At 37.4% G+C, this 21,935-nt stretch overlaps 1 protein-coding gene across 11 annotated transcripts in view; it reads right to left on the bottom strand.

The window, feature by feature from the left end:
* The window catches only part of IL33 (interleukin 33), a 158,166-nt gene that overhangs the window by 98,559 nt on the left and 37,672 nt on the right, over positions 1–21,935 (bottom strand). For 4 of the 11 annotated variants that reach the window (XM_070248330.1, XM_070248305.1, XM_070248306.1 and 1 more), the window contains exon 1: positions 6,190–6,207. The exons of 3 other annotated variants lie outside the window; for them this stretch is intronic. The gene's annotated coding sequence lies outside the window, so the exon portion shown is untranslated. Of the gene's footprint in view, positions 1–6,189; positions 6,219–21,935 lie in introns of those variants that run through there. 4 more of the 11 variants (XM_070248326.1, XM_023627334.2, XM_005604993.4 and 1 more) reach the window with 4 other exon arrangements.

Genomic DNA, 21,935 nt, shown 5'->3' with positions numbered 1-21,935 from the left:
CTGATAACTGTCGAAGATGAATGATAGGCGCATTATACTATTCTGTCTACTTTTGTGTATGTTTGACATTTTATATAACTGGCTTAAAAATTTTGTTTTTTCTATTCTTGACCCTTTGTATTTTTATATAAACTCTAGTGTCGGTGTCGCAATCCAATGTACACATCAGGATAGATGCGGAGAGGGCTGATGGCCACTCTGAGTTTATTATAACCAGCGTTTCAATATATACATAGCTTACATCTGTTAAACATACACAGGTATTCTGGATGAAGCAATTAGCGAATGCCAAGAATTCTTAGTGATTTCTCAAGGAGCCCTCCCTCGGCCTCTGTTTTGATATTATCATGTTTTTGCTGTGCTCATATATTTTTATCTCGGAGCAGGCAAGGCCTCCTAGGCAACGGCTCCTCCTGCTCCCGATATCCGATATCGTGTCTCCATCTGTGCCCCCAGGCAACCGCGCCTGGCTTAGGTTGCCTCCCCCTGGAGGTCTTACCCATCATTGGCTGACTGGCCTTCTCACCTCTGGGTCACAGTTTGTTGGCAAGCCTTTTCCAGTGATTATTCACCCTTCTTGCGTCAGGGGTGGCTACACTCTAGGATTCTTAATTTCTCATTCTCCTCCCTAAAAACTCATTGAATTTTGTATTGGGATTGCATTGATTTTACAGATCAACTTTGGGAGTAAGTAATGACCTTAGAACATGTTAAATTCATTTGCCCCCCCTTCTGCCTTTTATGCGAATGATTACATGTGTTTTAACAATGTATTAAATTATACATTTACATTTAATACACATATACTCCATACTCTAACCACTTTCTTTACTGGGCTTTCACAATACCCAGCCACTACCCCCTGCCCTAATAACCCCCAGAGCCAGGTAGTAGACAAGTAGAGATAGTCCCTACACCCTAGAGCCTACTGAAATGATTCAAACTAGCCAGTCCTAACCTGCCCATTCTTTCCCACAGAAACCACAATGAAGATTCTTGCCCATGTTTTCTCCTTGCTCCTTCTGCCTCCAGACTGACCCAGTTGCTTCCTCCATGTGATTCTACATGGTGTAGCATGCCACCTCCTCCTGGAAACTGTGAGTATCAAACTGTCTATTCAACAGCAGTTGTTTCCTGATCTGTTGGCCTCATCATATCTGAATTTTAAAACATTTGAGTTTTAGTATTCAAAGTTTTATTATGACCTGCCTAAGTTTAATTTTTTAGGTATTCCATAGTGCTTGGGGTTCATAGGGCTTTTTGAAAATGTATCACAATGTCTTTTGTCAGTGTGATTGATTGTGTAATTATTCCCAATTGTTTATTCCTTCATGTGTCTATACATTTTGCCATGTGATTTTACAGTTACTCACATCACAGACAGAGTGTACTTTTCTGTCCTTTAACTTTGAGCTTGCCTATAGGACTTGCTTTGGCTAATGATATCTTAGCAAACTAGACACAAGCAGAGACTAGAAATGTATTTGTGCAACTGGACTTGCTCTTTTGCACTTCTGCCATTAACGTGAGAAAAACACTCGTTGGGAGCTCTCTGAACCCACCTGAACCTTGGAGACAGGCCTACCTAGGCCCAGCTAAATAAAGAGCATAGAAAGTGATTAATACCTAGTGAATGAATAGATGAATGAGTGAAAAAAAGAAATTAGAGAGACTAGAAAAGTCAAAAGAAGATTCTGGACCTGTATCCCTTTTTTTCCTATACTTGACCATGAGTGAGTAATTCCTGGGTAGGGGTGGAAAGTAGAAACCAATATGATGAATTATAAAAGTTAATTTTCTTCTATAGGTTAAAATGGCCTTAAATTGACTGACATTCTTGAGCTCAGTATGAAAGACTTGTCTTTATCTGCCAAAGAGATGAAAGTTCATACTTGTTCCTGAATGATATATTGATTTAATAATTGCCAAGTTCAGCCACAAAGTATGAAAGAAGGAAAATACCTGCTTGCTATGGGGAACATAATTTAAGCACAATCTAGGCAGGGTGGAAAAATGAGTGGAGGAGGTTGTGGAATGAAAGCTTTCTCCTGCCCTAAATATGACTATAGTGCAAAAGGCTTGAACTCTCTTGTTAAAAGGATTAAAAGTTCATATTTTTTCCTGAATCATGTACCAATGGACTAACTGCCAAGCACAGTGTACAACTTAGAAATCAGGGAATATCCCACTCACTTTATAGCAAAGAGCCCCAACCTGAGATCCTTGGTCCCTGAAGTAATGGAGGCTGTATTGGGCATGTACAAGACAGGTCTCAAGTGTCACTGTCCCTACTCCCCTTTCCACACCCTCTCTCAAGCCTACCAGGCAACTTTGTAGTAACTAAGACATTTCCACTTGGTGGAAGAACTGACCTTTGGGAAGAAGTTCTTCTGGGTCTTGGGATCATTCTTAATAGAGGGGAGTGATAGGGCAAGAGAACTATGGCAGCAATGAGGTAGTCAAATTGAAAGGGCCCCAGGGTATCAGTGGCTAAAGTGGTCATTTTAAGGCATCAGAGGCAACTCAAACCCTCAGCTTATCTTGTGTTTTCTAAGTAGCTGAGTTGAGGGTCTTCCAAGTCCAAGCTTTGACCACAGCTCAGCCTATGAGAAGAAGGAGGTCTTTGGCTGGGGACTTCGTTCAGTTCTTTGATTGAGTTGCCTAGATCCTATGGTTTTAAAAGGAGAAATAACCAAATGTGGAGAAAATTTTAGGGCCATTCAAACCACTACCATCCTTTCACCTATTCCTTTACTCACTCATTTTTCTGTTTCTGTTTCTTTTTCTTTTTACCAAGTACCAGGCATGTGCTAATACTAGGGAGTTAAAAATGAATAAATTTAACACCCAGAAACCAAAATCCAGTTTAAATTCAAAATAAGCAGACCGGACGGTGAGACTTGTTCAAGAAAAAGCAAGTTCTCTGTGACTTACAAGAGGCAGATAATTGGACAAGCTGCTAACTTCTCTGTGCCTCAGTTGGCCCATCTGGAAAATGGACATAATAATAATGACATACTTCACAAGGTTGTTGCAGGAATCAAATGAGTTAATACTTGTAAAGCACTTAATATGATGCCTGACAGATCCTAACCACTTAAATGTTAGCTAATATTACTCCTCTCTGAATCATTCAAGCCAGTTTCTTAAAGCCCAGTGCCTCAGTGGACTTCACTGTTGGGTTTATTATATATAACATCGTTTTGTGCTGGTCTCAGCCTATCAATAACCAGTGTTGTGGTTGGACCAGCCCTTGTCGTTCTTATTATTATTGTAAGATGCCCTTTAGCAATAGGCATCAGGAAACTTTGAAAAAATAAAGATTTAATACCTACAGGACCTGGAAATTACACAGCACACCTGGGGCCACAGAGCAAGATCATGGGGAGAGAGAGAGACAGAGAGAGCAAATTCTAACTTGTGTAGACAAGTTGGCTAAAATTGGATTGCTATTATAAATGCTTTATAAAAAAGCTTTACTATCAATAGTATGCTTATGCAATTTTATTTCATCTTATAAACTGACAGTTTTCTTAGGATACTGGTCTGATCCTGATAAGAGATTATGAAATGTCTTTCTTTATCTTTTAAGTAATCTGGCTATAAAGCAAAGATTTTGTGTTTTATCAAAATAATTTCCTATACTTCATGTTGTCTCAATCAGGTCTTTGATTACTTAAGAAAACTGAGTCTTCCCGATATGAAAAGAGCTAAGTTTTGCTCACAACTATGCAACCTTATGTATTTGCCTTTAAAATCTTTGTCACTGTGGTTAAGTAGATAATTAAACATTGTTTCATAACAATCTGTGATTCTATTTAGTCAAGTGTCCAAAACCTTTTAATATTTTTGACAAGCTTCCAAAAATCAAATTCTAAATTGTCTTTGTGACCTGGAAGTAACTTTGGGACTTTCCAGAGGGTCCCTGGAACATCTCAAAAGATTTGTTCTCTCTTTTTATAAAAAGAGAGACATTAAACTAATTAGGTTTATTTGATATCTTAAATTATATGTGAAGCATTGTCAAATTTAAAAAAATGCTACACCTTCTTTATGGATATCCTTGTGTGAATATGTCATTAATATAAATGTTCCAGAAATTATATGAAATTCCTGAAAATCTGATATGTAATACTGTCAATCATATTTCCAGTTTTCACCTTAAAATGTTGTGTCTCACCAAAATTACCAAATTTCCTTGTCAATTACATTACAATGAACTCTCATCAAATCTTGAACCATGGACATTTTTAAGTCTTTTGTCATTTACAGACAGTTATTGTGTTACTCTGATGCTTTTACAAAAGTGCTTCATCTAAAAGGAGATTCATGGAAAGGACTCTGACAAGTACAGGTTTCTGATAATTTTCAGATCATACCACTGAACTGGGTAAGAATTTACATAACTCTAAGAAAGAACTGGATTAATAAAACTCCTAACCAAAGATCAAAATCAATAATTATATAGGACTAAATGAACTGATGAAGATGATTACCATTTTTTATGACTTGTTTGAAACATTGCTGGTTATCTAATCTTTTGTTTTCCAGATTTAAGTAACTTTTTTTCTTAAGATAGCTATAACTTACAGCAATTTGGTAAAGTATACCTTTGGGAAGATGAAAGAATTTTCTCCCTACCGGAATTCAGAAACTCTCAGTGAATATTCTTATTTTCATTGTAATACAGTTATTTTCACAAATATAATAAAAATCTGTTCTCCTTCTAACAGGACACAATTTGAAAATTTGGTTATATTCCCAAGGCTTTGACTGGGATATCATATTTGAGAGAGACATACATAGACTCAGATATGATCAGACCTCCTTAAGGAACTAAGGTTGACTTTATGGAGCCAATAAAGCCTCTTGGAAAAATTGGCTTGGTACCTTGCTTACAGGGTTTCAGCAGCCTTACCAAGTAAATAAGGAAGGTCGCTTTCTGGTAGGCCTGGGAACCTCAGGATGCTTTCTGGGCCCTGAGAAGAGAGGAACTCACCTAAACCTACAGGTATTCCGGGTGAAGTCTAATGATTTCTTGGCTTAGCTTCTTAGCCTGGAGAGGCTTTTAAATGTTCAATCTGAGAGTCCTTTTGAAAGATTCCTGCAAAGCAGACTTTAAGAAGGCTATTTCATTCATCATTTACTTTAAGAAGTCAATCATTATTCTTAAGTTTATTGAAACTAGACTTGATTTGCAAATAAATTAGTCTTACTGTTGTCATCTTTGATAGAAATGTCAGTGATTGTGCAGAGAAAAATTACATTTCAGTAGAAACTACAATACACACTTGTGGATATTTGATTCTAAGTTCTGTTAATTGTCTCTGAAGGTTTGTTTTCTACCTGTAAACTGGACAAAATTCTGAATTCTTCTCATTTTCCCCAATATCTGGCTACAACTTGGCAAACTAATGTTTCCAATTTTTCTTCCACCCTTCTTACTTTGAATCATCGAGAACTAAAAGTGTCCTTTTCCCAAAGCCATGCTAGCTAAAGTGGGACAACTTGATATAAACTTCAGAGAGATCACCACAACAGCTCATATATGGACAATAATCATGCCCGTTGCTATATGAGCCACTCAGAAAAATCACCAGACATTCAATCTGCAAACCAGGAAAACCTATCAGGTTGCCACTGCCTGCCCTCAATCCACCTGAAGATGCTTTGAACCCAACATCTAGAAATCTTCTCAACCATCCACCCTCAAGACTCAGACTGGGTTTATATCTGCTTCAACCATTAACTGTTGTTTTTCTCTTGTTTACATAGAAATGCCTTTTATTGAATAACCTGATGCAAATATTTACACCATGGAGGCCTACCATTGGGAGCCCACCTGCATCACCACCTCCTGAAATGAGACACATCCCTTTAACTTAACTGACCTATCCTCAGGACTAAGAGACTAGTTCAATGAGATATGGAGAAATCTACTAACTCAGGACAGGTTCAAACCTACTTAGACCAGATAGCCTAATAAGTTAAAACATTTCACAGTATTACCCAAAACCTTAAACAAATTCCCAGGACCCCAAGATCACTAATTTATTTTCATGGCTGGACCCTTCAAGTTTGTGACAATGGCTACAAACTGGATTTCAGACTATTGCCTACATAATTACTATAGGATTTGCTAGAATCATCTTATTTAGATGTGTATTTTCTGAGTACAACATGCCCTACCTCTGACTTTTAGCAGATCAGTTACCCAGGCAGTTAGTGTCCTCACATTGACTCTGATGCCTCCCCATCACAGGATGGATTATAGAGTAAACCCTGACAGTCGGCTTTTCTTTTTGTAATGCAAATGCTTGACTTACGCTTTGATTGCTGAGGCATCCACTTCAAAGAGGGCTATCTTGAAGGAACATACTGGCAGCCACACAACTAGATAAAGAGCCAGGCTGCCTCCCTCTACTGAGGCTCCTTTGTTTTAGAGATCTTGGTTGATTTCAATAACTGACCATTTGGGCTACTTGTTTTTTCTCTTCCTATGCTTTAAATTCCCGCTATTATGTTTTAAATTCACCAATAAAGAGCGATCCCACAATACCCCTAGGCCCCCACCATCAAGCCCAATAAAAGCAGAACCTCAGGCCCATGCTCGTTCTCTCTCTCTCTCCCTCTCTCGTGTCCCCCCCCCCCCCCCGCCCCTTCGCTGTGTTACCCCAAGTGTGCTGTGTAATTTCCAGGTCTTCTAAGTCATAACCTTTATTTTTTCCAAATTTCCTGATGGTTGTTGCTGAAGGGCATCTTGCGATCATAATAAGAACCACAAGGGCTGGTCCAACTACAGCATTGGTTATTGATAGGCTGAGACAGGCATAGAACAATCAGAAGTTATTAGACCAGAATTTTTACCAGTGAGATCAAAGAGCATTAACATTTCAGTTGCTTCTGTTGAAAACTGGGAGTGCCTGAGCCTCCTTTGTGACTCACTACCATGGTCATTTCCTTATTTTCTGACTATATACTATTATTCATGTAATATTTGTCTTTAAACTCATCTTTTTCTTAAATATATGAGGACTTTTTCTAAACAATATTCACGAATTCATGAGCTTGGTGTCCTAGAAGTATTTTTTTTCACTGAAATGTATGAAAAGAAACTAACCAGCATAATAAAGTTTTTATTAAAATAAAAACAGCCATCCATGGAATCACCTGAAATCATCTCAATGTATTACAGCCTCTTGGAGTTTGTAGCTTCTTTAGGTTTTATCTGATCTAAATAATTTTCTGATATATGAATCCTCAGGCTAGGAACCTTGGCAAATGGTTACTTAGTTTCTCTACTTAGGAAGTGAAAGGGAAAAGAAGGGATTTAATTCAGATAAAGAACATATACTTGCAGTCTGAGAAGTCTTTTTGATTTTAAAGAGCTCTTTCTATTAGAAGTTCTTCTTGACACTCCCTTAGCCAAAAACTACTTGGAGTAGCTCAGTCTCAATTCTAAACTCTGGGAGAGAGTTGATTGCCTTAGCTTTGTTCAGCCAGGGCTAAGGAAGCAAGATCATAATTTGGTTGTTGGAGGAAGGTTGCTGGGGAAGTCATTGGCTTGTATACTAGGCAGATAGTTCAGAAGTTACACCATTTAACCACTGTCCCCTCCACCATGTAAATACACCTAAGTCTTTTCTCAGCTCAAAAGTCCTAGTTTGTTATATAACATGGTTTCAAATCCTCTCATCATCCTGAGGATTAATTTTGGGGCACACTCAGGTTTGACAAAGAGCTCCTTATTGAAGTACAACAGGTAGAGTCTGTCAGCTGGACTTCAGGAAAGTCACTGTCCTTATTATAGAGGTAATATTATAGAGGAAATACAGAGAGGATTAACTCCAGACAGACTATATTTCTTTCTTTTATTGCTGTAGTCCATGAAAGCCCTAAGATTGTTCTTGTGGCCTAGTTAAAATTGTCCATTCTTTATACCAGAAGTTTCCAACACATGGACTGGTACAGATCCAGAATAATGCTCTCACTGGTTGAGGACAAAATAGGAAAAATGAGGACAATGTATAATATATACATGAGTCTAAGGTAATACTGACTTTTTTGGGGCAACACTTTTGGCAATACTGACCTTTATTATGATATTATTCCATTCCTACTTGATTGGTAAAGGAGATATTTACAACTCTATGTCAGTTCTCCAAACCTGATGACAACAATAAAAAATTATAATTTTGTGAATTCCAGAAATATGACAATTTATCTCAGTGATTCAAGGGGCCATTAGCTGTATGCGTTTATTATTGTGACATCCAGGGAGGATGCCAACGGGCCTCAAGACTTCTTCCTGTGTTGTGGTAGAGAGTACACACTGTGACCCTCACCTGCCCCAAGGACAGGATTGAAGATAAGGAAGACGTCATCCCTAGATAGAGCTGTAAGGAAAGGAAGATCAAAGGAACCTATTCACAGGCCTCTTCAAAGCTAGTTTTCCAAGAAAAAACACTCTAGCTTTCATCCCTGCCCATTACCTCAGATTTTCTGGATTTCTGCCATGATTAAGCAGTAACCACTCTCACATCTTTCATAGATTCTAGTTATTATTCCTGGCAACATCTTGCCTTAGCAGCTTCCTCCTTCCTCCTAGAAAGTCCACTTTCTTTGTCTGTGAGCCAGTTCCAACATCTGTCATCTCTGATACCCACACTATCCTCTCTGTACACCTTCTCTTAGATTTGAATGTCTTGACATGCTTAACTCATTGATTCATTAATTCTTTTAACATTTGCTGAATATCTTCTCTATGCCAGGCATTTTTCTGGGTGCTGGGGACACAGATGAATGATCTTGGCTCTTGAAAAGTGCCCAATCTAGTGGAAAAAAGAAAGACAACAATAGATTACTATAAAATGATCTTCAAACTAGGGTCTGTGATTGCAGCATCCACTTTGGTGTTTCTGCTAGAACCAAGCAGTACCACTTTACATGTCTCAGACAAAAGAGAAAAGAACAGAGGTGAATCATTACATTCCTGGGGCTTTAAGGAAAGGCTGACAATGTTTTGAAATATTTCAAATGGATAAATTGCTACCTGCTACCAGATGAAAGGGACCCTCAGGGTACTGCTTCGTATACTCCTGCCCTAAGGCAGGGTGCTCTAATCCCTCAAGCTAGTCTTTTAAGGGATTTGAAACAAGGTATTAGTGTAGGTGAACTTAAAAAACAGATTATGTCACAAAGCTAGGGATCTCGTAAGATACTGAGAGTACCCAGTTGGAACACTTATCTATTGCCACAATAATGCTGTATAACAAGCCAGCCCAAAACTCAGTGACTCAGTGGCTTAAAAAAATCATTTATTTCAAGTCCGTAGGTTGGCAGGGTGGTCCTGCTGATCTTTGCAGTGTTTCTATCACAGCTGGGACTCATTTACCTATTGGGTAGTTGACTGGCCTTTGACAGACGTAGGATGGCCTTGGCTAGGAAGAATCTCTTTGTTCCATGTGTCTCATCCTCCAACAGACTAGCTCCAGCCTGTTCCCATGGTGAAGGCAGAGGAGCAAGAGAGAGAGCAGAAGTGTGTAAGGCCTTTGAGGCCTAGGCTTAGATCCAGGATAGACACTTCTGATGCTTAGACAAGTCACAGACCAGCCCAGATTGAAGGGGTGGAGATGTAGATTCCACTTCTTGATGAGAGTGACTGCACATATTGCAAAGAGCATGAGTACAGAGAAGGAAAATCAAGGCTGTTTTGTAATCAGTTTACCACACTGGCCTCCCAGCTTTTTAAAAAATGGCACCCTTTTCCCACCTCATTACTGTGACAGGAAGGAAGAGTGACTAAAGCCACACTAGCATTTGAAGACTCTGGCACCAATATGTTCAGGATATGTGTAAAACAGCCTAACTTCTAACCAGATTAATATCAACCCTCTAAAGGTAAGAAAAAACACAGTCTAAAGAGACAAAGCAATCAGCAGAACCAGACTCAGATGTGACATAGATATGGGCATTACCAGACAGGGAATTTGAAATAACTATGATTATTGTTAAGGGCTGTAATGGAAAAAGTAGACTACAGGCAAGAACAATGGAGGATATATGCAGAGAGATAGAAACTTCAAGAAAGAATCAAGAGGAAGTTATAGAAATAAAAAACACAGTAACATAAAAAATGAATGCTTTTGATGGACTTATCAGTAGAGTCAATATGGCTGAAGAAAGAATCAGTGGGCTTGAACATGTGTCAAAAGAAACTTCCCAAACTAAAATGGAAAGAGATAAAAAGAGAGACAAGACAACCAGAGCAGAATATCTAAGTGGGACAAGACTAAAAAGTATAACATACATGTAATAAGAATATGAGAAGGAGAAGAAAGTGAGAATGGACAGAAGCAATATTTGAATAATGATCAAGAATTTTCCAAAATTAATGCCAGACAAACTACAGACCTAGGTGGCCGAGAACACCAAACAGGATAAGTAAGAAAACTAAATAACAACTGCAACCCCTCACATACATAGCTGTGTGTCATAGTCAAACTACAGAAAGCCAAAAACAAAAAGAAAATCTTAAAAGAATCTATAGGAAAAAAAGAATACATTACCTATAGAGCAACAAAGATAATAATTACAACGGACTTTTTGTTAAAAGCAATGCAAGCAAGAAGAAAGTGGAGTGAAATATTTAGAGTGTTGGGGGGAAAAGCCCTACCAACCTAGAATTCTATATTCAATGAAATTATTCATCAAAAGTAAAGGATAAATAAAGACTTTCTCAGAAAAAAAAAACAAAGAATTCATCACCAGAAGAAATAAAAGAAGTTCTGTAGGCAGAAGGAAAATAACTTTGAAACTTGGATCTATATAAAGAAAGGAAAAGCATCAGAGAGGGAATAAATGAAGGTAAAATAAAACTTTTATTTGTCTTAATCTTAGTTGATTTAACTGATAACTGTTTAAAGCAATAATAGTAACAATGTATTGAGTCATTATACCATATGGGTGAATAAAAAGAATGACAGCAATGTCACAAGGGATGAGAAGAAGGAACTGAGAACACTCCATTTTAAGGTATCTGCCCATGTGAAGCGATATAGTGTTAGCTGAAGGGGGTGTAGATTAGCTAAAATTGTACATTGTAAACTCCAGAACAACCACTATAATTGTTTGAAAGAACAACTGATTGTCTAGGAGAGAAGATAAAATGAAATCATATAAAATGTTCAATTAAAACAAGAGAAGGTAGGCCAGCCCTGTGGCCAAGTGGTTAAGCTGGTGCACTCTGCTTTGGCAACCTGGGGTTCACAAGTTCAGATCCTGGGCACAGACCTAGCACCACTCATCAAGCCATGCTGAGGCAGCGTCCTACATAGAAGGACTAGAAGAACCTACAACTAGGATATACAACTATGTATTGGGAGGCTTTGGGGAGGAAAAAAAGAGGAATATTGCAACAGATGTTAGCTCAGTGCCAATCTTCCTCACCAAAAAGAGAAAAAAAAGCATACCTTTAAAAAATTTTTTTTAAAAAAAGAAGGCAAAAAAAGAGAGGGCATAGTAGAAACAAAGAACAAATACAATGACTAGTAAACAGTTACAAGCATGGTACATATTAATCCAACTATAACAATAATCAGTTTAAATGTGAATGGTCTAAATATACCAATTAAAGGACAGAGATTATCAGAGTGAAAAAAGACCTAACCATATGTTGTCCACAAGAAACTCATTTTAGAAAATTTCAGAAAGCATCATTCTAACACTGGGCATCCTTACTGTGAAGGAAGGTGAGCCCAAAGGCTATTCTCCTGAAGACATCTTTAGCCTGGTATGCAAGAAGGTCCTGATCACTTTTGAAGAAGAAGATACCATCATGGAAGAATCAATAAAACACCATGGCCAAAAAATTGTCTTAAAATAAAATACCATTCTCTGAAGAAAAAAAAAGGAAACCCACTTTAAAGATGAAGTCTTCATTAAGTTAAAAGTAAAGAGATCGAGCAAGATGTACTATGCTAACACTAATCAAAAGATGGAGTATCTATACTAACTTCAGAGAAAACAGACTTCAGAACAAGAAAGATTCTCAGGGTTAAAGAAGGGCATTAAATAATGATAAAGGCATTACATAATGAAAAATTCTCTGAGAAAACATTACAACCCTAAACGTGTATGTACCTAACAAGAGAGTGTCAAAATATCTGAGACAAAAACTGATAGAACTGAAAGACAAATCCAGTTTTTTGGAACAGGGACTTCAATACCCTTCTGTCAGTAATAAATAGATCAATCAAGAAGAAAATCAGTAAGGATATAGATGACCTGAACAGCACTATCAAGCAACTTGATCTAGGAGACATTTATAGAACACTCTTCCCCATGACAAGAATACACACGCTTCTTAAGTTCACATAGAAAATCACCATAATAGACCACATTCTGGGCTATACAACACACTTTAACAGATGTAAAAGAATAGAAACAATACAAAGAATGTTCTCAGACTGCAATGAAATAGGACCAGAAATAAGTAACAGAAAGATAGCTGGAAAATTCACAAACATCTAGAAATTAAACAACACATTTCTAAATAACCCATGGATCGAAGAACAAGTCTCAGGCAAAAATTAAAAAATACTTTGAACTAAAAGTAAATGAAAATACAACTTATCAAAATTTGAGAGGTGAAGCAAAAGCAGAAATTAGAGGGGTATTTAAAGCATTAGGTTCATATATTAAAAGAAAAATGATCTAAAATCTATTATTTAGCTTTCATCTTAGGAAACTAGACAAAGAAGAGCAATTGAAGCCTAAAGCAAACAGAAGAAAATAAATGATAAAAAATTAGAGTAGAAACAAATGGTGTTGAGAAAAAGACAATCAATGGAGAAAATCAATGAAGCTGATTCTTTGAAAATATTAGTGAAATTGATAAAGCTGTAGTTAGGCTAGCCAAGAAAAAAATGAGAAAAGACACAAATTATCAATATCAGAAAAGAAAGAGAGGTCATCACTACTGATTCCAACACATTATAAGATTAGTAAAGGAACACTATGAACAGCTCAGTGCTGACAAATTTGACGACTTATCTGAAATGGACCAACTCCTTGAAAGAAATAAAGAACCAAGGCACAAGAAGAAATAGATAATTCAAAAAGCCTTATATCTATTTTTAAAATTGAATCAATAATTAATAAACAATTTGAAAAAGAAAGCACCAGGCCCAGATGGTTTGCTGGTGAATTCTACCAAATATTTAAGGAAAAAATAATACCAACTCTCTACAATCTCTTCCAGAAAATATGAGAGGGAATACTTCTTAACTCATTCTGTAAGATCAGCATTACTTTAATGCCAAAATCAGATGCAAACACTAAAAGAAATACAATCCCAGGTTTGCAAGGCTGGTTCAGTCAATGTATTCCACCATGCTGACAGATTAAAGAAGAAAAATATGTGATCATATCAATTGATGCAAAAAAAAAGTATTTGATAAAATTCAACATATACTTGTGATAAAAACTCTCAGCAAACTAGGAATTGAGGGGGGCTTGTCAACTTGATAAAGAAAATATATAAAAATCAACAGCTAATACCACACTGAATGATGAAAGAACGGATACTTTGACCTTAGTATTGGGCATTATCACTCTTATTCAACATGATACCAGTAGTCCTGCCTAGTGCCATAAGAAAAGAAAAGGACATAAAAAGTATACAAATTGGAAAGGAAGATATAAAACTGCCTTGGTGCATAAATGACAGGGTTGTACATGTAGAAAACCTTAAAGAATCTACTAAATAAAAACTTCTGGAACTAGAAAGCAAAGTCACAGGGTAGAAGGTCAATATGCAAAAGTCACTTGCTTTCCTATATGCCAGCAATGAACAATTAGAATTTAAAATTTAAAAAACAACATCATTTACAATAGCACCACAAAAATAGATAGTTTAGTATAAACTAACAAAATATATAAAGATCTGTATGTGGAAAATTACAAAACACTGAAGAAATAAATTAAAGAAGATCTAAATAAATGGAGAGAGATTCCATGTTCATGAACAGGAAGACTCAATATCGCTAAGATGTCAATACTTCCCAACTTAATCAATAGAGTCAACACAATACCATCAAAATCCCAGAAAGCAGTTTTATATATATTGACAAACAAATTCTTAAGTTTATATAGAAAGGCGAAAGTCCTAGAATAGCCAATACAATATTGGAGAAGAAACAGATAAGAGGACTCACATACCTAATGTCAAGACTTACTATAAAGCTACAGTAATGAGACAGCATGGTATTAATGAAAGAATAGAAACACAAATCAATGGGACAAGTAATCCAGAAATAAGTCCACACAAATGTAGTCAAATGATTTTTTTCCACAAAAGCACAAAGCCATTCAATGGAGAATGGAGGCATTCAATGGAGTCTTTTCAACAAATGGTGCTGGACCAACTGGAAGCCCATGTACAGAAAAATGAATACAGACATAGACGTCAAACCATACACAAAAATTAACTCAAAATGGATGATAGACCTAAATGCAAAACTCTAAAACTTCTAGAAGAAAACATATGAGAAAGTTTAAGTGACTTTGGGTTTTCCGATGAGTCCTTAAATACAACACCAAAAGCATAATCCATGAAAGAAAAAATTAATTAGCTAAAACTTATTAAAATTAAAAACTTCTGCTCTGAAAAAGGCACTGTTAAGAGAATTAAAAGACAAGTCACAGTCTGGGAGAAAATATTCACAAACCAGAAATCTAATAAAGGACTTGTATCCAAAATGTACAAAGAACTCTTAAAAGCAACAATGAGCAAACAATTCAACTTAAAAGTACAAAAGATCTGAATAAACACCTCATCAATGAAGATTTGTAGATGGCAAATAAGCACCTGAACATACGCTTAACATTATTTCTCTTCAAAGAGGTGCAAAGTACAACAATAATGAGATATCAACACACCGATTAGAATGGCTACTAGCCAACACACTGACAACACTAAATACTAGTAGGATGCAGAGCAACAGGAACTCATTTGTTGCTGGTGGGAATGTGAAATGAGACAACCACTTTGGAAGATATCTTGGTGGTTTCTTACAAAACTAGACATATTCTTATGATATATTCCAGCAATCATGCTCCTAAATATCCAAGCTGATTTATGGATTTATGAAATTTATGAAAATTTATATTCACACAAAAATCTGCACATGAATGCTCAGAGAAGCTTTATTCATAATCACCAAAAACTGGAGCAACCAAGATGTCCTTAAGAGGTAAATGTGTAAACAAACTGTGGTACATCTATTCAATGGAATACTATGCAGAAATAAAAAGGAATGAGTTATAAAGCCATGCAAAGACATGGATGAATCTTAAATGCATATTGCTAAATAAAATGGGCCTATCTGAAAAGGCTACATACTGTATTCCATTTATATGACATTCTAGAAAAGGCAAAACTATAGAGATTGTAAACAGTTAAGCAATGGCTGTGATTTAAGGGTGGGGGAGGACTGAACAGGTGAACACAGTGGATTATTTTCGGTGGTGAAACTATTTTGTATGATACTGCAATCGTGGATACAGGACACTATGCAATTGTCAAGACCCATAGAACCTATTGCACAAAAAGTAAACGTTAATGTATGAAAATTTTAAAAAATCATTCAGGCAGTTGGGGGATCTCGGCAAGGAATCTATGCTGTGACAAAAGAACCTAACTGTATTCCAGATATATGAAACATCCTCACTGAAGGGCACGAGGGAAAACGTGTTGACCTAATAACTTTGGAAATAAGTGGAGTCTGTAAGACTAAGGGCAAAAAGAACTATACATAAGCACCGTACTCTAGTTGATAAGTTGTTTCCCCTGAGAATATGGATTAACAATTCTGATACTGCTATACATGTATCCTGCAATTTAACAATTAAGTGAATGGGTAACAGCCAGGTTTCTCACTGTTGGAGTTAGAATTTACAGATAAGCACAAGGAGGAGCCTAAAATGACCAGTGTGATAATGGATTAGTTGGAGACATCCATATGAACTAATGTTTAGCTTAATACGGAAATAGATGGCCAAGATAGAAATATTTATGGATATGTGTATATAGACGGATGAGTATACATACATATATTTCCTTGCTCTGTCAGCTGAAAGGGCCTGGAAGCCATAACACACCAGTGTGACAATGACCACTCCTAGCATGCAGATCTTGTATCTAATACCATTCTCCAATAAAAGAAACCAGGAGTCCTTGGAGAAATGGCTGATTTTAGAACGGAGGCAGGAAATATGCAAGATGATCCTAGAGTATCTTATAGTGCCAAAAAAGTGAGGAAATGCTGAAACAAGATACAATAATGGGGGTCTGTCAAAGTGACACAGGAGCCAACTGAAGAGGTCCTAATGGCCAAAGCTGGAACAATTTGAGCAACAAAATAAACGCAGAGTTGTATTATAAGGCAAAATATAAAATAAATTTCAATACTGATATAAATAGATGATTATATAGATATATAGATAAGTGGAAGAGAATAGACAAATCTCCCACGGAGAAGAATATCACCCAAGCAGAAAAATTCCAAATAACTTCTGTAGACACTGCACTCAAGGAGGTAAAACATAACTCCTCACTCCTTAAGCTGGAAGCAGCTTTTAAAGTTCACAAATATATGTCTTTCAGAGAAAGAATAGGAGATGGGCATTTCTGTCTGTTATCTCTGCACTGAGGCCTGGGAAGATAGCCTGTTAAGAACTGTTTGTTTGCTACAGTCCCGTGGGATCCATGAACACAAGTGCCACTGGCTCAGTGACAATCTTCTTCAAGCAAAAAGAGGAAGATTAGCAACAGATGTTAGCTTAGGGCCAATCTTTCTCACACACACAAAAAAAGGATGAAAATACAGAGTAGGGAGAAGCCATATCATGCAGAGTTTTGAAAACTTTGCTAAGAATTTAGGCTAAGATGTTGAATGTAAATATTTGTTCCTATTTTCCAAAAGCAATTTGGCAAATACTGCCAATTACCTTTATAGTTAACCCTTCATCCTTAGCAAGAAAACCCCTGTTTTCAGTTGGGCATATCACTCAGCTTCCCCAGTAGCTAATTGCAACCACATGGCTGAAGTCTCATGAATCAGAATTAAGTTATATTTTTGTATGACCAGTGCCCAAAGCAATTCCAGGAGCACCACAAATATTTTTTGAATAAATGGATGAATGAATATGAGGTTTCCATGAAGTTTTCTGGAAGAGGATAGGATATACAACATCATTATCTTTTCTCCAACCTCCTGACTGGAACACAGATGTGGTAACTGGAGTTGTGGCAACCATCTTGAACTAAGGATGAACACTTTATAGCTCACTTGTCAATGTCAGAGTAGGGAACTGGAAGGAGTCCCGACAACTACTTGGAGCCATTCCAGCACTGGAGTGCCTGTCTCTGGATTCCTTTTACAATTTCCACCTGTTTAAGCAACTGCTATTTTAGAAAGTTTCAGTTATTTGTAGGTAATCCTATTCTTAACTAATATGAGCAGTGATCCTTCCTTCTAACTCCAAAATAAAATACTCCCCAGCTAAGGCAGAGAAAACTAATGACTGGAGGTGTATTGTTAAGGATTTAGGCCAGCTGTAAGTGACAGAAAACCCAAAATAGCAGTGGCTTAAATAGGATAGGAGTTTATACGTCCCCATGTAATGAAGCAAATAGGTGGTATCTTGAAGATTTAGAGCTCAGGTTATGCTGATGTCCATATTACTTCCTTTGAATCCTATGGCATGGGGGATGTGAAGAACAATGCCAGTAGGGCCACAAAGTTTAAAAGGTGACATTTCAGCTCCTTATTGGGTTACCTTATTGAGGGACCAATATGAGGGGAATCTTGGTAAATAATGCTTATATTGTTATTAAGAAAGAAACATAAAATACATATATATACATCAAAACCCCCAAGTACACACCATCTGCAAACAGAAACATTGAAATTAATCTCACAGGCCACCTAGGGAGGAAAAGCAGACCTGTATTTTCAGTGACGCATTACACAGAATCTACTCCTCTAGCAAGCATTTGTTTAACATCTACTCCGTGGCTGGCACTGTGCTCAGTATTGCACTTTGAATGACACAAAGGAGTAGAACCCGTCTCTGTCTTCTAGAAGCTTGCAATTTAACAGATATATGATAACACACAGGAAACTATCATTGAATAGAGACGAATGTGAGGCAAGATTAATCTATCTTATCTACACTCTGTCCACCCACACTCCACAAACCAGAAGAACTGTGCTTCTTAAACTTCTTGTGAGAAAACTGATTGTCCTCCCAGAGGACGTGAGCACTCCCCAGGGTGGGGTCAGAGAGACCTGAGCAGGCAGAAGGATCAGCAAACACATCCAAGTCCTACAAGAGGTAGAGGGCCAGGACAAGGGTTGCTAGATAAAATACAGGACACCCAGTTAAATGTGAGTTTCAGATAAACAATGAATAGTTTTTCAGTATAAATATGTCCCCAGAAGTCAATTGGGTGTTCCATATTTTTATTTGCTAAATCTGGCAATCCTAGGTGGGACAAATTACATACAAAAAGGCCAGACTTGGGAAGCCAAATTCACTCATGAAGTGCCAGAGACGAGGGGTGCTGAACAGGAAATAAGGGACCAAGAGGAAGGGTGCAAAAGTTAGATAGACCTGAAACAGAATAGGGCAAGTGAGCAAGAGTAGAGCTGTGCAGATTGTGCACTGCACAATTCAAGACTACCACATGCAATGTCGTGGCTCTGGAGGTCCAAGACAATTATACCAACAGTGATAGAGTGCCCAAGCCTCTTTCAAATTGACGAGATTCCATAGTACAAGATATAAAAAGCAATATTAAAATCTACTCTCTCTTCTCCCTTCCCCCAAAAAACAACCCACTGTAACTGGGTTTTTCAGTTGGTCTCCTTTGTCCAAAAGGAATCTAAAAGAACTAGAAAATTTAGAGGGGGGAATATATTTTTTTTAAATAGTTCTTGAAGCTAAAAGAAACTTAGACTTAAGAGTCTAACTCCATTCTTTCCCAAAATTGAAAAGCAAAAAAAAAATAAAAGGATCTTGATACCAACAAGTGGTAACTTTTCACAAGTCTATATTTTCTACAATAAACATGTATTACTTTTGTAAAAAAGAAAACAAATTGAAATGTTACTTAGCTCTTTATCCACACGAAGGAGGAAAATGAGCCAAGTTGTAAGATGAGTAAACAGTCCTCCACAGTTGGGAGGGGAGCCAGCAAAGTGGCTTCCCAGAAATGAAAAGGCCAAAAGGGCTTTTTCCTGGTTGGGATGGAGATGGAGTTGGGGGCTCTTAGGCCTGTATCTTAATGTCTTTTAGGCTCTAGCTGAGTTTAGACCAAGGTAAAGGGCAAGGAAAAGAGAAATTTTCCTACTCCAACCATTAAAGAATAATTCAAGTAGATTTGCCTGGTGAAGAGAGAGGAAAAAAAGGTTCTGCTAAAATAAATCAAAATAAGCCACTTAAAAATCTTTTTATTCCCAGTATCAGATGTAACCACAAGCTCTGTGGTCCAAAGGACCTAGCAGCTAGTAGCAATCCAACCCCTTTCAGCTGGGATCTGATTGGAGGCATCACAGATGACAAAAGATGTAAGCTTTTCTTGGAACACCTTAGAACACGTAAGATTTATTGATCATCAATGAATAACAGTTGATTTCAGAAAGCGAATGGTTTTTCATGCTTGTTTATTTACATTCTTGCTTTTTCAATATCCTCAATCTATCTTACAGGAATTCTTCCTAACCTCATTTCTGTCTATGTTCTCTTGGCACTATGACTCTGTTACTTCTAACTGAAAACTGGGCAGTTTTCATTTATGCGTGTGATTATTGGACTGTCTACTCTGACACAGAACTGTAATCTCCATGACATCAGCAACCAGACCATTCTGCTTACTGTGGAGTTTCCCAAAACCTAGCATAGAAAAGGTACTGAGTATATATGTATTGAATAAATAATAAACGAATGATTTTATTTTGCCAAGAGGCAGTGTGGTATTGAAACAGGAGCCAAATGCTTCCATTTTAGTCATGGTTCTGCCAGTACCTAGTTAGATGTGGGACGTGGGGCAAATCCCGTCTGTACCTCTGCTTTCTCTTCTGTAAAGAGGGTAAAATAAAAGCTAACTCACAGCGTAATAAGTAAAAGTGCCTTATGTTCAAGCTGGAGACTTTCTGATTAATTTCTATGTAAGAACTTAACGTTCACTGCTCTTGGGTTTGTGTCTGAAGTCATAAATCCCCTCCCTGTCTATGCTACATGTTATGTGTCCCTCCACCAATAAAGTCAACGTTTATTAAAGAGGGATAAAATATTGCATCAGTTGTGTTAAACAGGTGGTGCAGAACCACTGCTCAGAAGGCTCAGAGAGATAGCAAGAAAACAAAGTCAGGGCAGTTCATCTTCCAAATTTAGGACTTAAGTGCCAGCTGAGAAGCAACCTCTGCAAACAGCCACTGAGCCACCAAACCAAAGCTGGAAAGCTGTGAGTCCCATTTCTATTTCCCTTTCTCCAACCTCAGCAGCCGTGAGATGATGTTCGGTTACATAACAGCAGCTCAGGCTTCCTGAGTCTACCAGGGGTACCAAGTTGGGGGGAGACTTTGAACACTTCAGGCAAGAATTATTTGCAAGGAGAAGAGACAATAGAAGGCTGCAAGGAACAAGGGCATACTATTTCAAGCCAAGAAGTCTTTGTTCATTTTAAGGATACGACTTAAGTAATAGAAGGGCAGGAAACAAAGTGTATCCAGGTTGTACTTGAAAGGTAAATATGCTCTATCTCAAAAGTTAAAACAAGCTTGGCCAGGAGGACAGAGCCAACTGATAAATTCAGTGGTGCCGGGGCCCAAGGCCAATAGCTTCAGAGGGACCCAGGTAAGGGATGTGAGAAAGAGATTCCTGAGTGGGAGGTATGGGTGGTCCGGCAGTCTAGCCAGGCCTCCTGTCAGATCTGGCTTCGAAGCACGGCTTTGCCACTAAGCTGTGTAACCTTAAGCACACATCTTAACCAGTTCTCATTTTCCTTAATGTGAAATGGAAATAATTATAGGACCCACCTGGGAGACTTATGGGTAAGATTAAATAATATATATAAAGTGTTCATCATAATCTCAGTGCATAGTAGACTCTCAATAAATACTAATTATTACTACTATTACTATAATAGTGAAGTTCATGCAGATCTAAGTATATTATGATTTTTCTTGCCTTCCCTCAGTACTTGTATTTTAACAATGGGTTTTTCAAAAAAGCAAAATCATTCATTTAAGAACTATTCTTCATTCCAAGCTTATGTTTTTCCTAACTTTTGGTGGTTAAGGGTTCTCTTTTTATTTATGAGGAAGATTGGTCCTGGGCTAACATCTCTTGCCAGTCTTCCTCTTTTTGCTTGAGGAAGATTATTGCTGAGCTAACATCTGATCCAATTTTCCTCTATTTCATGTGGGATGCCGCCACAGCATGGCTTGATGAGCAGTGCTAGGTCTGCACCTGGGATCTGAACCTGCCAACACCAGCCTGCCAGAAGCGGAGCATGCAAACTTAACCACTACACCACCAGGCCAGCTCCAAGTGTTCTCCTTTTTAATGAAATGCTATTGATGGGGGAGGGTAGCATTTTGCCTCCCTGGTTAAGTTGATTCTTAAGTATTTTGTTTTTGATGCTGTGACTGGGATTGTTTCCTTCATTTCTGTTTCAGATATTTTATTGTTAGTCTATAGGAAATCAACTGATTTCTATATATTGATTTTGTATACTACAAGTTTATTGAATTCCTTTATTAGTTCCAACCAGTTTTTTGGTCAAGTCTTTAAGATTTTCTATATATAAGATCATATCATCTGCAAACAGGGACATTTTTACTTCTTCCTTTCCTATTTAGATGCCT

This window comes from Equus caballus, chromosome 23 (genome assembly GCF_041296265.1).
Source record: "Equus caballus isolate H_3958 breed thoroughbred chromosome 23, TB-T2T, whole genome shotgun sequence".
NCBI lineage: Eukaryota > Metazoa > Chordata > Mammalia > Perissodactyla > Equidae > Equus > Equus caballus.
This window is presented reverse-complemented; position numbering and strand designations above follow the sequence as displayed.